Source organism: Melanostigma gelatinosum, assembly GCF_949748355.1.
Source record: "Melanostigma gelatinosum genome assembly, chromosome: 20".
Lineage (NCBI taxonomy): Eukaryota > Metazoa > Chordata > Actinopteri > Perciformes > Zoarcidae > Melanostigma > Melanostigma gelatinosum.
In genome coordinates, this window is record NC_136653.1 from 4,352,961 (window position 1) to 4,367,922 (window position 14,962).

At 45.6% G+C, this 14,962-nt stretch overlaps 1 protein-coding gene across 5 annotated transcripts in view; it reads right to left on the minus strand.

Moving 5' to 3' along the window:
- LOC306794072 (uncharacterized protein) overlaps window positions 1-14,962 on the minus strand; it is a 98,584-nt gene that overhangs the window by 56,008 nt on the left and 27,614 nt on the right. The window lies entirely within an intron of this gene.

Consider the following 14,962-nt stretch of genomic DNA (forward strand, 5'->3'; position numbering starts at 1 on the left):
ACGATCACAGTTGGGGAGTCTGGGTTGTGGTGTGACGTTTCCCTGTCTGTCTGGTTCAGGCCCCGCCGGCTAGCGCCTGCCCTCGCACTCCTCGACCTCAGCCCCACTCCCTCTCTCTCTCTCCCCTCCGAAATAGTCACCCTTAAACTCTCGGCCTGCCGCCCCCCCTCCCCTCCCTGTCAGTTTGGGAGTAGAAAGGTATAAAATTTGAAGGAAGGGGAAGAAGAGGAAAACAGAGCGTGTAGGGAAAAGAAGAAAGGATTCGCACTCTCAATAAGACAAGAGATGGAAAAGTACAGAAAGGAAAGATGGATAGTAACAGGGAGGGAGAGCGGGGAGGCACCGACGGCAACCCTCTCCTCTCCCAGCAGCGCTCACAGAGGGTGACAGTGAGGCGAACAGACAGGACGCCACCCAAAGTCACCAACGCTTCCACAGATCAGACACACGGGGGGGGGGGGGGGGCGGTGGGGTGTGTCTGTCTGTCTGGGAACCCAGGAAACACTCCGTCGGCAGGGTCACCGATTGTATCAAAAAACACACCAGCGTCCTTATGCTCTCACATTTGCCTTTGTGTCTCTCTCTGTGTAGAACAGGATAATAGGAGACGTGCACAGCGGACTTCGAACGGGGCTACGTGGTTGAGACGGGTCAGCCCAAACGTACCGAGCGTTTTCTGCGGAAGCAAAAACTTTTGCAGGGAAACGGGCGGATGTCCCATCCCCCGCACTGTGCCGCTGTCCAAGGTTCTGAAATCAGACTGAGCAGCTCTGAAAGGGCATTTAGGGGCACTAGTAGAAAACTAACACCTCTCTGGCTGACTCGGGGAGATCACAGTCGTATCTACATCTCAGGCCAGAGGGTGTTTCAGAATTGGGGGAGGGAGGTTACACAAGTTAGCCGTCACTCAAAGAAATCATCTCTTGGGCAGAATTACCAGACATATTACATATTAGCAGGCCGAGTAGAAAAAAACTAGAGAGACAAAGCAGATGCCTACTATGGTGATGCTGATATGCTTGTACAGTACTTAACAGGAAAAATTATTATTCATCATAATTAAAACATTGTACTCGCGGTCTGGGAGCACAGTAACATCGCTACAGTCCGACAGGCAGGCAGACAGCAGTACATGCTTTAAAGGGGACATGTGACGCTCCTCTTGGGCTTCATACTTGCATTTTGGATTCCTACAAGAACATGTTTACATGCTTTAATGTTCAATGAACACACTATTTTTCCCACACTGTCTGTCTGAATATACCTGCGTCACCCTCGGTCAAAGCGCTGTTTGTATCACCTGTCTAACCATGTTTAACCATCAGCAATGACTTTAAAGGTGCAATACTATTCTAACTGATGGAAACTACCTCAACAACAGTAAGACCCACGTCATAAACCAGAATGATCCTTTAAGTACAAATGTTTATCTTTTTCTCACATATACAGGAGCTTCCGTCACCATCTCAATCAGACAGGATATAAAAAAGAATGTTCCATTTAGTTTCTGTCTGCAGTGAAACAATGGAAACGGGGACATTTGGGGCTGAAGCCTTTGTTTTTTGGCTCAGTAAATGCTATTGTACCTCAGGCCTTCTTGTAGCTCAGACAGACTTTAGGGGTTCAGTTCAGTCCACCAGGGCACATTTCACGCCGTGTTATTCTCCACACACTGCGCCGTGTTTAATGTACCAGTGGAGATCTGCTCAGCTTCAAAGAGCGAGGAAGACTGTGAGGCACCAAATGAGTGTTTTCTGGACCACCTCCTGTGAGTCCACGCCCACCAGGAGGCTCGTCAGGACCACCTCTCATCTGATCTGATTCACTTCAGGTTGGTGTGTCGCTGGGGACCCTGCGGAGTGCTTTGTCAAATTGATTGCAATTTAGACACGTTCAATATGAATAAACTTTGAATAAACAAGCACACAGTACTCTGGGGCCGGAGCTTCAGGGCTCTGTGGACATGGAGCATGTCGTCCACAGCTGGGCTCATTGACTTGCAGTTCACTTTTGACTCATCTCGTCTAGTCTAGTGTGACTTCTGCATCTATGACTTAAATATCTTGTCTGGTGTTTAGTGTGAAAACTAAACGTCCACATTATGTAAGAGCTGCTGCTGGGGGGGGGGGGGGGACAGACTGGAGCAGCTATCAGTTTGACGGATGAACTTTATCGTCACAGAGGCATCGTAGGGCACGCGCATGCGCACACGCACACGCACACACACACGCGCACACACACACGCACACACACGCACACGCACACACACACGCACACACACACACACACACACACGACTATTCTGCTGCAGCTGCACTAATGTGGACAAACAAATACACAAACATGCAGCCAGCATGCAAGCACACAGTAACACATTCAAACACACTCGTAATCAGGGATGGAAAGACAGACAGAGAGAGAGAGAGAGAGAGCGAGAGAGCCAGACAGACAGACAGACAGACAGACAGACAGACAGACAGACAGACAGAGAGACAGACAGACAGACAGACAGAGAGACAGACAGACAGACAGAGAGCGACAGACAGACAGACAGAGAGAGCGAGCGACAGACAGAGAGCGAGAGAGAGACAGACAGAGAGAGAGAGCGAAAGAGAGAGAGCGACAGACAGAGAGAGAGAGCCAGACAGAGAGCGAGAGAGAGAGAGAGACAGACAGAGAGAGAGAGCGACAGACAGACCGAGAGAGCGAAAGAGAGAGAGCGACAGAGAGAGAGAGAGCGACAGAGAGAGAGTGACAGAGAGAGAGAGCCAGACAGAGAGAGCGACAGACAGACAGACAGACAGAGAGAGCGACAGACAGACAGACAGACAGAGAGAGAGAGAGAGAGAGCGAAAGAGAGAGAGCGACAGAGAGAGAGCGACAGACAGACAGACAGACAGAGAGAGAGAGCGACAGACAGAGAGAGAGCGAAAGAGAGAGAGCGACAGAGAGAGAGCGACAGACAGACAGAGAGAGCGACATACAGAGAGAGAGAGCGACAGACAGACAGACAGAGAGAGAGAGCAACAGACAGACAGACAGAGAGAGAGAGAGAGCGAAAGAGAGAGAGCGACAGAGAGAGAGCGACAGACAGACAGACAGACAGACAGAGAGAGCGACAGACAGAGAGAGAGAGCGACAGACAGACGGAGAGAGAGAGAGCGCGACAGACAGAGCGAGCGAGCGAGAGTCAGACCCCATGCTATTGGCTGACCTGACGGAATAAAAAGGATAAATATAGCACAGAATGAACACATGAACACACACACAGTCTGGCCTCCTCATGCCTGGACAGGTTGTGGAAGTGGCACTGAGGCGCAGTGAGGGTCGCTGTGAGGACAGGCAGCTGATTGAGGATCAGTAGAGGAGGCGGTGCAGGGGTCAGTGTCACTATGATATTCCCACTATCTGAAATACGACTGGCTCTGGCTGTAGCACACTCTACTCCTGTGGCATGTTCACAAGCGAAGCTGCAGAAGACTAAATTGATCGGTTTGGGTATAAAATCATCGCCATGTTATCAGATTGTGTACACAGACCTGTGTGTTCGACCTGAGGGAGGGCTAATCAAGCTTAGTGTTGTTTCAGGTTCATTCATTCTACATTTAGCCCTGCAGCACATGCTATCACTCTGACCTGGGGCCAGATTTATGAACCATGTGTTCATACATCTGGCCCCAGGTCAGATGTATGAACCATGTGTTCATACATCTGACCCCAGGTCAGATGTATGAACCATGTGTTCATACAAAAACCATACGTGAGGAGGAGATTGAATACAGCTGAAGAGACGGGTAACAAGTTCAGATTGTGTCATTATGTTTTGCAGGCTATACGGCAGGGGTGTCAAACTCATCTCCACTCTGGGGCCACATCAGCATCACGGTCGCCCTCAAAGGGCCGGTTGTAAATGTAAGACGGTGTAAATGTAACTCCTCCGAACATATTTAGTTTAGTTTCCCGGGATATCCGTGACTTCCACAACACGTACTAAGCAGAAATAGAGGTTATTTTTTCCATGGTTAATGGCGGACAGTTGAACGGCTTTCAGGGCGATAAGCCCCGCCCCCTCTCCGGCGTGTCCAGTGCGAATGAACACAAATAGCCCCCGGCGAGACTGGCAGCGCGAATGGCTCAACTCAACTTTTTTTTTATACTCAAACATCTCCGCGACTTATTGAGTGGCGTAATAATCGCGCGACACAACGTATCGAGAATGAAATTCGTTGCCAACTCTTTTAATAATCGATTTTATCGATTCATTGTTGCAGCCCTACAGACAAGTGGAACAGCAGCTTACTTGATGACATCACCACCTCGGCTGGTCTCATGAGTTTAATCCGTTTAATCCGTATTTTTACAATCAAACTAAATATGACAACCCTGCTGTTTTGTTTTTCATTTAAAATCAAACATGATATATTGTTATTTACATATATATACATACACACAATTATATATGTATATATAAATAAATATATGTATGTGGATCAGATCCCGCTAGCAACACCTGACATCTCCGAAATCGTCAGAGCAGATTTTTAAATCGGCTGAATCTTGACAAACCGACCACATATTTGGTGCTTCAACAACTAACTTCTCGCCTCAAAACATCCTAAAATTGCTTTCTGTGACTTAACAGTAGCATTTCGAAAGTTTCAACTTCCAGTTGTGTGATTTCTCCTCCGCCATTGTTTCCTGTTGCTGGTGCAAAATGCATTCTGGGATATTTGGCTGTCCCAAGTACAGACAAGTCACCTCCGATGCATGTAAAATGGGCGGATGTAAAATGGGCGGAGCCACATCCGGGCATTAGGACCGTGCTTGGCTCGATGTGAACTTTGAATTGGAACAGTACTTGGGCTGAGACTGATGACGTTTCACAAGTCCACGAGTTCACAAGTACAGAGAAGTACACATGTTGAGAAAGGCACGATCACTTCCTCTTTCTGGGTTGTTGCATCTCCTGTCCACCTGTTGTGATACTTTTAATGTCGGCACATCTCATCACTATCTCATCACTTCGACTTTCTATCTCATAATTTCGATCATGGGGATATTTTTATTTTCACATCTAACTTTTAATTTTTGTAAAAAAAATAATATTAAAAAAATATATATCTTTTTTTTTTTTTTGCTGGCGGATTCGCGGGCCACATGAAATGACATGGCGGGCCGGATCCGGTCCGCATGTTTGACACCCCTGCTATACGGAGTTCTGTAAAATGTCAATCAAAGCCACATTTATGAATATTCATTTCACAATTGTATTGACTTTATTTACATTTGAGCTGTGATCGCCCTGTTTAATTTGATCCTGAAGCATTGTGTTCAAGTCGGTTTCAACATGACGGAGTCATTGATCATCGCTCTGACGTCATAATAACAACGATGAGTGAGGTTTTACCGCGATGACGGTTTGCAGAAACACCTGATTGATTCGAGGTATGGGAGCAACAAAGAGCCACAGCTGTGCGTAACGATGCTCTGGCACAATGGCGGTGCTGTTTCTCATCACAGGTCCAATGAGCAACTATCGATATGCCAACGGATGTTTAAGGCGTTTCGATGTCCATTTATGGAGAAGAACGAAAATTCTTGGATTGATGGAATTTGCCGGTTTGTTTTTAGCCGGTCGTCTCTATTAAATGTGATTTTTCAGTCAGTTAACCCTCTGAACCCCAAAACCTGTGGGCGGGATTGAAAAGCATGTTTTACTTCAACAATCGCCAAAACTACACCGTTTACCACAACCAGAAGCCGTAAAAGCCGTCGCAAAGATGGAACACATCACGGGAGAGCGCTTCCTTCAGAGAACGCAACCAAAGCAAAGTTTTAAATTGTGATATTTTTTCTACTTCTTGTCTCATTTAAAATCTTGGCTCAAACCACATCCCGTAAAAAAACAATGAATTCTGCACAATAGCACGTGGAGCCTCAGTGTATTTTCTCTAACATTGGTAACATGTAGTTTATTGTAGTTCAACAAATACATTCCATTGTTTTTTTCCGTTTTTTAATGACATGTCATTGTAACTGTGTTATACTGATCTCAAACTGGACTGCAGTTTGTCTTTCAATAGCAAGCTCTGACTCAGCGGAATGCTATCATTGTGTCGCGTGGCTGACTCCATTCTGTTCTCCACATGACCCGACTTTCGTGGGCTCTTCTGGCCCACTCCCCTCTTTCTGAAATGGGATAGATGAACCACGCTGGCTGGATCAGGGTCTCTACCAGGGTCTCACCAGGAGCAAAAACTAGAATTACTGCCTCGTGGTCGTGTGCCTCCTCCAACCGTTTGGACTGTCAGTTTACATCCATGTCTGTGCAAAGTGTCATCACTTTCGGTACTAGGCTCCAGTGTGGACCGAACCTCATTGAACATTACTGATTGAAGAAGTCTGTGCAGACCTCCTGCTACTGAGAATATATAGTGGCTCTGTAATTAGGTGGGCGTCGTGTGGGAACAAGGCCACGGCTCCATCTGGATCTGTAAGAAGCCAGGGCATAACTGCTTGTTCATTGATATTACACATGACTACACCGTAGAGTGAGCTTAAGGAACAAACTTCCAACTCAACTTTGATCATCAGAACAGCTTACTGTCACGCAAGCTTAACACCAAACCTGGCTGTTGTCCAGCGCATGGCGCCCTATGGTTCGCTTCACCAAAACTGTCTGATCTGGGATGAGGCTGTCCTCCAGCTGACCGTTGTCTGAGCTGGGATGGACACTGCAAGCTGGCTCAGGGCTGCTGCAGGACCACGGGCGCACGATGACGGTTCACCGACAGGACAGAGCCGCTCTCTGGTGAGGACGAGTGTCCTGTTGATTCAGACCTGACAGGACATTCATTATATACTTTGAATCAGCCAGACGTCCCCCCAACTGTCCACCTTTACCTACAACTGTCCTCTCAACAAGTTATAATCGACTGCATGTCTAGTGACAGTCATACAGCAGTTTAAGAGTGTCGGGGTGTCCCCTTGTTTTCTGGCATTGCAGGAGCGTTCAGCCTCAGGGACATAAAGAGACTTGCTACAGTGGTTCCGTCCACAGGGATCTGATCTGTTATTATAGACGATCAAAGCTTGGCCTGGTTTGATGTAATCCAGCAACCCAGCCAACATTAAACTACAAATCCTGCTGAACCATATATGGACTCGACGCACACGTACGATACAACCCACATCAACCAAACACAAGAACCCGCATCATTCTCTCTCGGTGCTGTCTGGAGAGGGAACGCTGGCGCTGTGGTGGTGTTAAAAGAGCACCGATGTGGACAATGCACAAGGTGCAGACAGCTGAAGTATTTAGCCTGGCTGCTATCAGAATCAATGACCTCCAGTTAGCCTGCTGAGACATGGGGTTATGTATTTATGGCTCGCATCTATTAGGAAAATAAACAAAACTAAAAATATTCTCCAGTATATCTAGCCCAATGCATTATGGGATATGATCTGGCCCCTTGCGTGTTTATACTGTTATTACGGTAAACGCATGCAGAGCTGATTTCAAAATAAAAGTGATTCTCCCGCAAATGTGATTTTTACATTCAGTTATTCAATAACTTAGTCAGTCTGTAAATACATGAATATTAAAAAAATGAATAATAAATACAATGAATAAATAAAAAAAATAAACCCAGCTGCAAGCTGTACTTTAGTAAAAAATGAATGAATTAAATTGTGTGAATAATTAACTTAATAAGAATACATTTCCAAATGGCAATCTGACCAATCAGTGTTCAGATAAGTTCAGAGTGATCACACTGGTACGATCACAGGGTTTCATCAAACAGTCATGTTGTTTGAGAGAAAATATGATAATATCGATAAACATATATTGTATAGTTTGCGGCACAGCCTAAAATGATGGAGATATTATTTGTCACCCATATCGGCCAGTCGTAGAGCCAGATCAACACTACCTTCAGACCCGTGACGTCCAGCTCTTCATTCAAAGCTTCTCCACCATTACAGAAGTGTCCATTAACTGTGCTGCTGTAACCAGAGCCCAGTCAAGAGGCCGACGCCGTGACGGGACAACCCAGCGTGAGGGTGATGTGCATTGACAGGCGGTGGAGAAGAAAGGTGCATTGGATGTGACAGCGCCTCTGTGGCGTGTGTGTGTGAGTGTTGATGTTTCTGCGAGAGGCGGGTGGCTGATCGGCCCTGCAGGTATCGATAACAAGCGTGAATCCCTTCTTCTCCCTCCATCTCGTTCTTTGAATCCAAGCCTATTATGTCATTGTACTCCACACCTCCTCGTCCTAGCCTGAGAACAACTCCGCTCGTCTGTCTGGGAAAAGAGGAACAACACGAGGCAATCCCTCTGTGGCTACTCTAATCCCACCCTAACTTCCTCCTGACCTTCCTCACGTCAGCGTTGTTTTTGTTTCCATCAGCGGGATTAAGCAGTTGAGCTACGGCGAAGGATTTTCTGACTACCCTCGTCTGTATATCTGTTCTCGCTCGTATTTGCATTTCCAGAACGTTACGCTTCCTAGCACCGCTCACTGTCACGGATCACAATTCAGTCCACTGAGCCGAGCGGGGGGGGGGGGGGGGGGGTTAATGAGCTCCCCACCAGCAGGGATTGTATGCAGTCAGTACACCTCAAATCAACTAGGGGTGGGGGAAAAAATCGATACAGCATAGTATCGCGATATTTTGCGTGGCGATATTGTATCGATACATGGACGCCAAGTATAGATCTTTTATTATATAAACTATAAAAATCAAATCAATTGCTTTTTCAGTCCACTAGATCAGTGATTCTTAACCATAGGGCCCGCGGGCTCGCGGCCCATGATTGGGCCGCGAGCGCCACCTAGAGGGCCGCGAAAAACTTTCAGTTTTGCACCTGTGGGCCGCGAGGGCCGCGGGACCGCATAGGTTATCAATTGAAGACACCAGAGATATCACTGTTATCCATGAGACACTCAGTTACAATATAGCATTTGTTGATAAAATTAGCTTATATTAGCTTATATACAGCTTAATCAGCAGCTAGTTTATATGCAGCTTTAAGTAGCAACTAGCTTATATACAGTTTAATTAACAGCTAGCTTATATGCAGCTTTAAGTAGCAATTGACTTATATACAGTTTAATTAATCACTAGCATATTGGTAGTTTTATTAACCATTAGCTTATGCAGCTCTATTAACCACTTATACAGTGCTCACAGCATACAGCAAGGCCAGAGAGAAGCAGGTGAAAGGTTACTTATTTAACTGCGTCACAAGGAACAGGCAGCCATCTTTAGAGAAGATAAGAAAGAGACAATGAGACAGTGAGACAACGCCCCAAGCTGAGCCCGGCTCTTCATACACACTCGTTCTTAGGACCTCTCGCCTCAAAATCTCACTCACACTGATGGAAACCAACGCCTACTGGGAGGGGCCAAGGTGGATGGACATCCACGGCCTCCATCCAGGCGCCATAACGTACAAACGTGCCACGCCTGCATCTTTGACTTTGGCCAATGTGTATCAAGGGGCGGAACCCCTATATTAAGTTTCACGCTGATGTGTTTAAGCGTGTCTCATGGTGAATCTCTGCGAAGTTCATCCATTAGCACCCAAGCTTGTTTTTGATAGCTGGGCTGAATGACTCTGTTGATAAATAAATCTATTGCTTTGATTTAACTATACGCCTCTGAGAGCTTCTGTTTCATTCTTAAACCTGCTCTAAGTGTGAAAAACAGCTACAACATTTTTTTTCACAACACTTCCCACCACCTGGTGGCGGTAATGCGTCAGTCAGTTGTTTAACAAGCTGCAATAAGCAGAAGAAGACACTCAGCTAGCCGCTAGCCTGTAGCGAAAGTTATGGATAAGTTATTAAAAAGAAAAAACGAAGACGACAGTGGTGCCATACCCTCCAAAAGTCTAAATGTGTGCGCAAGTACAACCCTGACTTTCTTAAGTACGGCTTTGTGAACGGAGGCAACGAGGCAGAGCCGAGGGCTCAGTGTGTGGAATGTGAGCTAATGCTATCAAACGAAGCACTGAAGCCTTCAAAAATAAAGAGACACCAAGCGACGAAACATCCAACGCTCGTGGGAAAGTCTGTTGGGCTTCTTGTTGTGTATGCAGGTTTACATACACATGATAATAAATGTCTTTGTGATCATCACATTGTATCATCTCATTTATTTAACAAGGGTTTTGCCTGTTCAACACCGGCATCCTCGATCCCCTCCCCTTCCGTTCCTACGGCTTGTTTGCGCAAATACGTCACAAAACATGTCCGTGTTTGGTATCCCAGCATGCCCAAAATCCTCATCTTTGCAAAGAAATCATCGATTTTCTTTCATTTCTTATGGTTTCTCCACAAAAGGAGCCCACACACACACTGTCCAAAGTCGCCATAACCGCTGCAAGTCGTATCTTGCAGCATTTCGACGGAAAAAGACACATTACAGACCCGACAACGTGCTAGCGGATGTTACCATGTAGCTACTGCCTTCAGAAAACGCTAGTACTTATAGTACAAACCTCATCCTCCTCTTCCATAAGCCGTCAACCAACGTTTGCGTAACTGAGCTATTCTCATTCTCGATCGTGCGCTCGGTCGCAGCCATTAAGCACAGCAAGTCCGCTACTCACACACCATGTCTTCCACCATATATACATAGTTTTTGCAATTTGCAAAGGCTAAAAATAAAAGGAAAATAATATAAAATCACAATATAAAGGGAGAAACACCTTTAGTGTGTCAGAATATCATTTGGTTACCATGTGTCCATTTGGGTCTCCAAATGTCCTTTTAGAGCTCCGCCTGGATCTCTTCATGGAAGAAAGACTGTAGAATGGTCATACTTTGTCCAATCTTCTTCAGATTTGAGGCAGTTGTTCACTGATAGTGTAGTTACAGCCCTATACTGTCCTTTACCTGTACAGATACAGCCACCGGCAGTTATTCATACTGAAAGATACTTTTTTATTTTATGCGGACAAAAATCTTAAATTTTGACTGACTCCAAAGGCCCACTGCTCTGTTTCTGTATGACCTACAGGTTGTCTGACACTTTTGATGCATATAGTCAGTGTGGGCCCCGGGACACTTTGTACTTGAAAAGTTGGGCCCCGAGGTCAAAAAGGTTAAGAACCCCTGCAGTAGATGGTGCCGAGTTGTTTTCTGGTGAGGTCAGCAAAGGTCAGCGTGATTGGTAGGAAGTTGGTCAAAACAAAGATAGAGACATCTGGCCTCACAACGGGGTTAAATCTGCCAACAGTAGCCGGCTCATGGGGAGAGTGCAGCGCATCACTGTCTCTCTGCCCTCGACGTCCACGCATCACAAGTTATACTGAGTTATTTAACTCTAATATCCTACTTATACAAGTTATAGTTCATATGCTGAGTCCACACGTTTGCATTTAGTTAAGTTGGACTATGTAGTAATACAAACTGTTCAGTTTGTCAGGTTCATGCAACATTTATGACATTGTAGGTCAGTCTGTCTGCTTAACAATCATATTCTGCTGCAATAGAAATGATTGAAGTGAGATGAACAGACTGAAAACTTTATCGTATTAGATAAAACATGTTGACACAGTTTTCCTTTGGGGACATAATTTGAAGTTGAAAAAAGTAATAAATTGCAAAATATGTTATCGCAATACTCAGAATATCGTAGTATCATGATAATATCGCAGTATCGTGATAATATCGTATCGCGGGACCTCTGGTGATTCCCACCCCTAAAATCAACAGATGAAGTGAACAAGTGCACACTTTAAAGTGTGGCGGAGAGAGAGTGAGGACTGCTAGCTGCCCACGTTGATGCTTCCCATCCAGAGCTTTCATTGTTTAAAGCTCTAAACCTGAGGCCTCGATATACACACTGTATGGGAGTAGAGGGAGGCGCTCACTCAGTCAAACACACACACACACGCTGTACAAAGACATACACATTCACCGTCACACACACACACCTTCACGTGTGAGAAAAGCTCACACACACGGATGAAGCGCTTTCTGTCATCAGCGAGAGAGGAATTAGGTTTATTTGATTTTTTCTTCTCCCTGGCTCGAGGATTAAAGTTGCATCGTGAATATATAAAAGGAGATTTAGCCAGTACTTTCTACCAAATCACTTCTTCGGGTAAAACCGGATGACAGCGTGAGTTTATCAAACCTCAAAGATGGCGGTGGGCTCAGCTAAGAGTTGGGAGTTATATAGAGTCAAATATAAAAGAAGGAGACGTGACACCAGGCTCGGGCCCGAGTTTGACTTTGCACAGGCGGACACAAGTAGAAGCTTTCAGTCGACTTGGTCCTAATTCTAACATACACACATAATGATGAGATGATGTTTATGCAAGTATCACGTGTGGTGATTATCAACGATGTCCAGCTGTGCGTTTCACAACACTCACAATAAAATAAAGGTCATGAGGTTGTTTTTCATGCTGAGCAGTGAATGTCCAGAGGGCGATGAGAGCGTGGAGGTGTCTGCTGGAGGAGTTAACTACTAAAGCACTAGCTGGTGGTAGTGCAGTTAGAATAGAAATGAAATGGAATTAGAACCTGAAGATCTATTTACAACCAGGAAAAGCAAGCGGGCTAAGAAACCGTGACCAGTGTCCTCCGCTCCGTTTCAGCACTATGGACAGCGCCGCCCCTACGCATGCACCCCTTCATTAACAACACTCATTCATTCCACCACTTCACAGCACAAACGCCCGCCTGCTTCGCTGTGGTTACCGCGACAGCGATGCGGGCCAACGGCATGCTGGTGCTACTGAGCATCTGGTGTAACACCTTAATACAGTAGATTAATAATATATGAAGTGTGCTACCGGAGTTCATCACATCAGGTGCTGGAGTGTGTGAGTCTATGCATGATGTACACCACACCCTAAGCCTCAGTCTCATTCTCCCTCCTTGTGAGTCTTCCGTCACTCACCCTCTTTAAGGCTGATGTAGGGAGAACAGCTAGTTCAGCATGCTAACATGCTAAACTAAGGGTGGCGAAGATGGAAAACATCAAACCTGCTACCAGCATGTTAGCATTAAGCTCAAAGTACCACTGCTCCTCAGAGCATCCTCCAGTACAGATGGATGGATGAGATATATTCACTTTGTCATCATACTGTTCACAGGGAAGCTGCACAGCAGAAAGAAATGACGTCGCATCATGAGAGGAATTCATTCAAGTACTTAGAAAAGTAAGTCAAGTAAACAAAAACATTCACTTGTAGGATAAAAGTTGTGAATCACAATACAGCAGACAGCCTCCTGTATACATACTACAGCTGGAGATGTATGTATGTATGCAGACATGCGCTGGCTCATTTATAATACGACCAAGAAAAGGTAAATACGGTACATACACAGTGTCCACTTCACTGTTCTAGAGCAGTCCAACAGTCAGCATGGTCACAAATGTTGGGCTGCGCTCAGACGTCTACAGATGACAAAGTGTACGCCACGCGGCCCCCCGTAGCCACACGGACACGGTTTGGATCTACAGCTTATACGGTCAATCGGGTCCCGGTTCAGGTCCCGTTCCATCACTGCGGGTCCTGGGTCTGTTTATAGACTCACTTATCTTACTTTAGATGTTGCTCATTGGTGCTTTTAACACCTATTGTCACATGCTTGTGCACATCACAGCCCCGTCTGTCACACCTGATGTTCAGCTTTGTGGTCTGAGCTGTTGCTGATTCTGTGGAAGTACAATCAGGGCAATGAATGAAACAGTCTAATGACTGGCTTACTTGGATAATAAAGCTGATTCACATTGTTGTTCTTCAGTTGAGCTGATAATGATGAGTCTCCTCTCATGTTAGGAGCCTGACTTCAGTCAGCCATTGGTTCTAGAAGAGAAGCTATGAAATACTTATGGCTGACAAACATCTTCAGAGACGCCACAATTCTCTTTCATTTCCTTTTTCTGTGTATTTCATTTTTAAGCCGCAGCATGAGGGTGAAAAGAAATACTGGTTTCTCTCTTTCCAAAAAAGAAAGAAAGAAAGAAAGAAAGCAAAGAGTAATAAATAAATCGGTTTTGTAACCAAAGAGGCACATCTCTCAGAAGCAAGAGAGGGATGGTTCCCTGCGGCACACTAATCTCTCAGCTTTACATCGTAGAAGAATCCACCACCTCCAAAGGTTACAGCCAGGACGACGGAGAGTCTGATGTTAATATATCTGCAGAAGGAAATAATAGTACACGTTATATAAAAGGCTGCGAGGGACCGGAAGAGGAAGCAGCAACATGAGAGAAGAGGTTTAGTTCAGGCTGGTTAGAAGAAGAAAGAGAAAGCCAACATCCAGGTGAGTGTGTTAAATATCGGTTTATTAGCACAAGGTGCAGGCAGACAGAGAGAGAGGCATGTCTATAGAGAAAGGAGATACCTCCTGGAATAAAACACACGACAGTGATCTAAACTCTGAGGCCCACACAGGATGGCTCTATGCATCCAGGAGGTCAAATTAGCACAAAAGGTATTGAGTACATGCTGTGCCTGTAGCTGATCTTCAGTGATGGTATCACGTGTTACAAGGAGTGGCTGTTATCAACACACACAGATGGAAGTGTGTTCACGTGCAAATCACACTTTGAAATGTGCCTCCGCCCGGGCACGCGTTACTTTATGAGAGAAACCAGCCGCATGCCGTTACTACGCCTCCTTCACAGTTTGTTTTCTCTTAAAAGGGTAAACTACAAACTAACACCGCCAGCATCCCAACAGAACGGCGCTGAATGGAACTGTGTGTTCCATCTTGGTTTCTGTTCCAGCCAAAGGTTCAGGGGGACTATTTCTATGGTAGGAAGTAGTTCCAAACATGAAGGGAGAAGGATGCCAGAATACCAATATGATCTGATGATATGCACATTTTGGGAATGATGCCTGTTAAAAAGCCAGAGCCACTATTTCTGGACTTTGTTGCACTAGCTTGTAGCTAACGGGACCCTGTCACCTTAACCATGAACCCTAAAG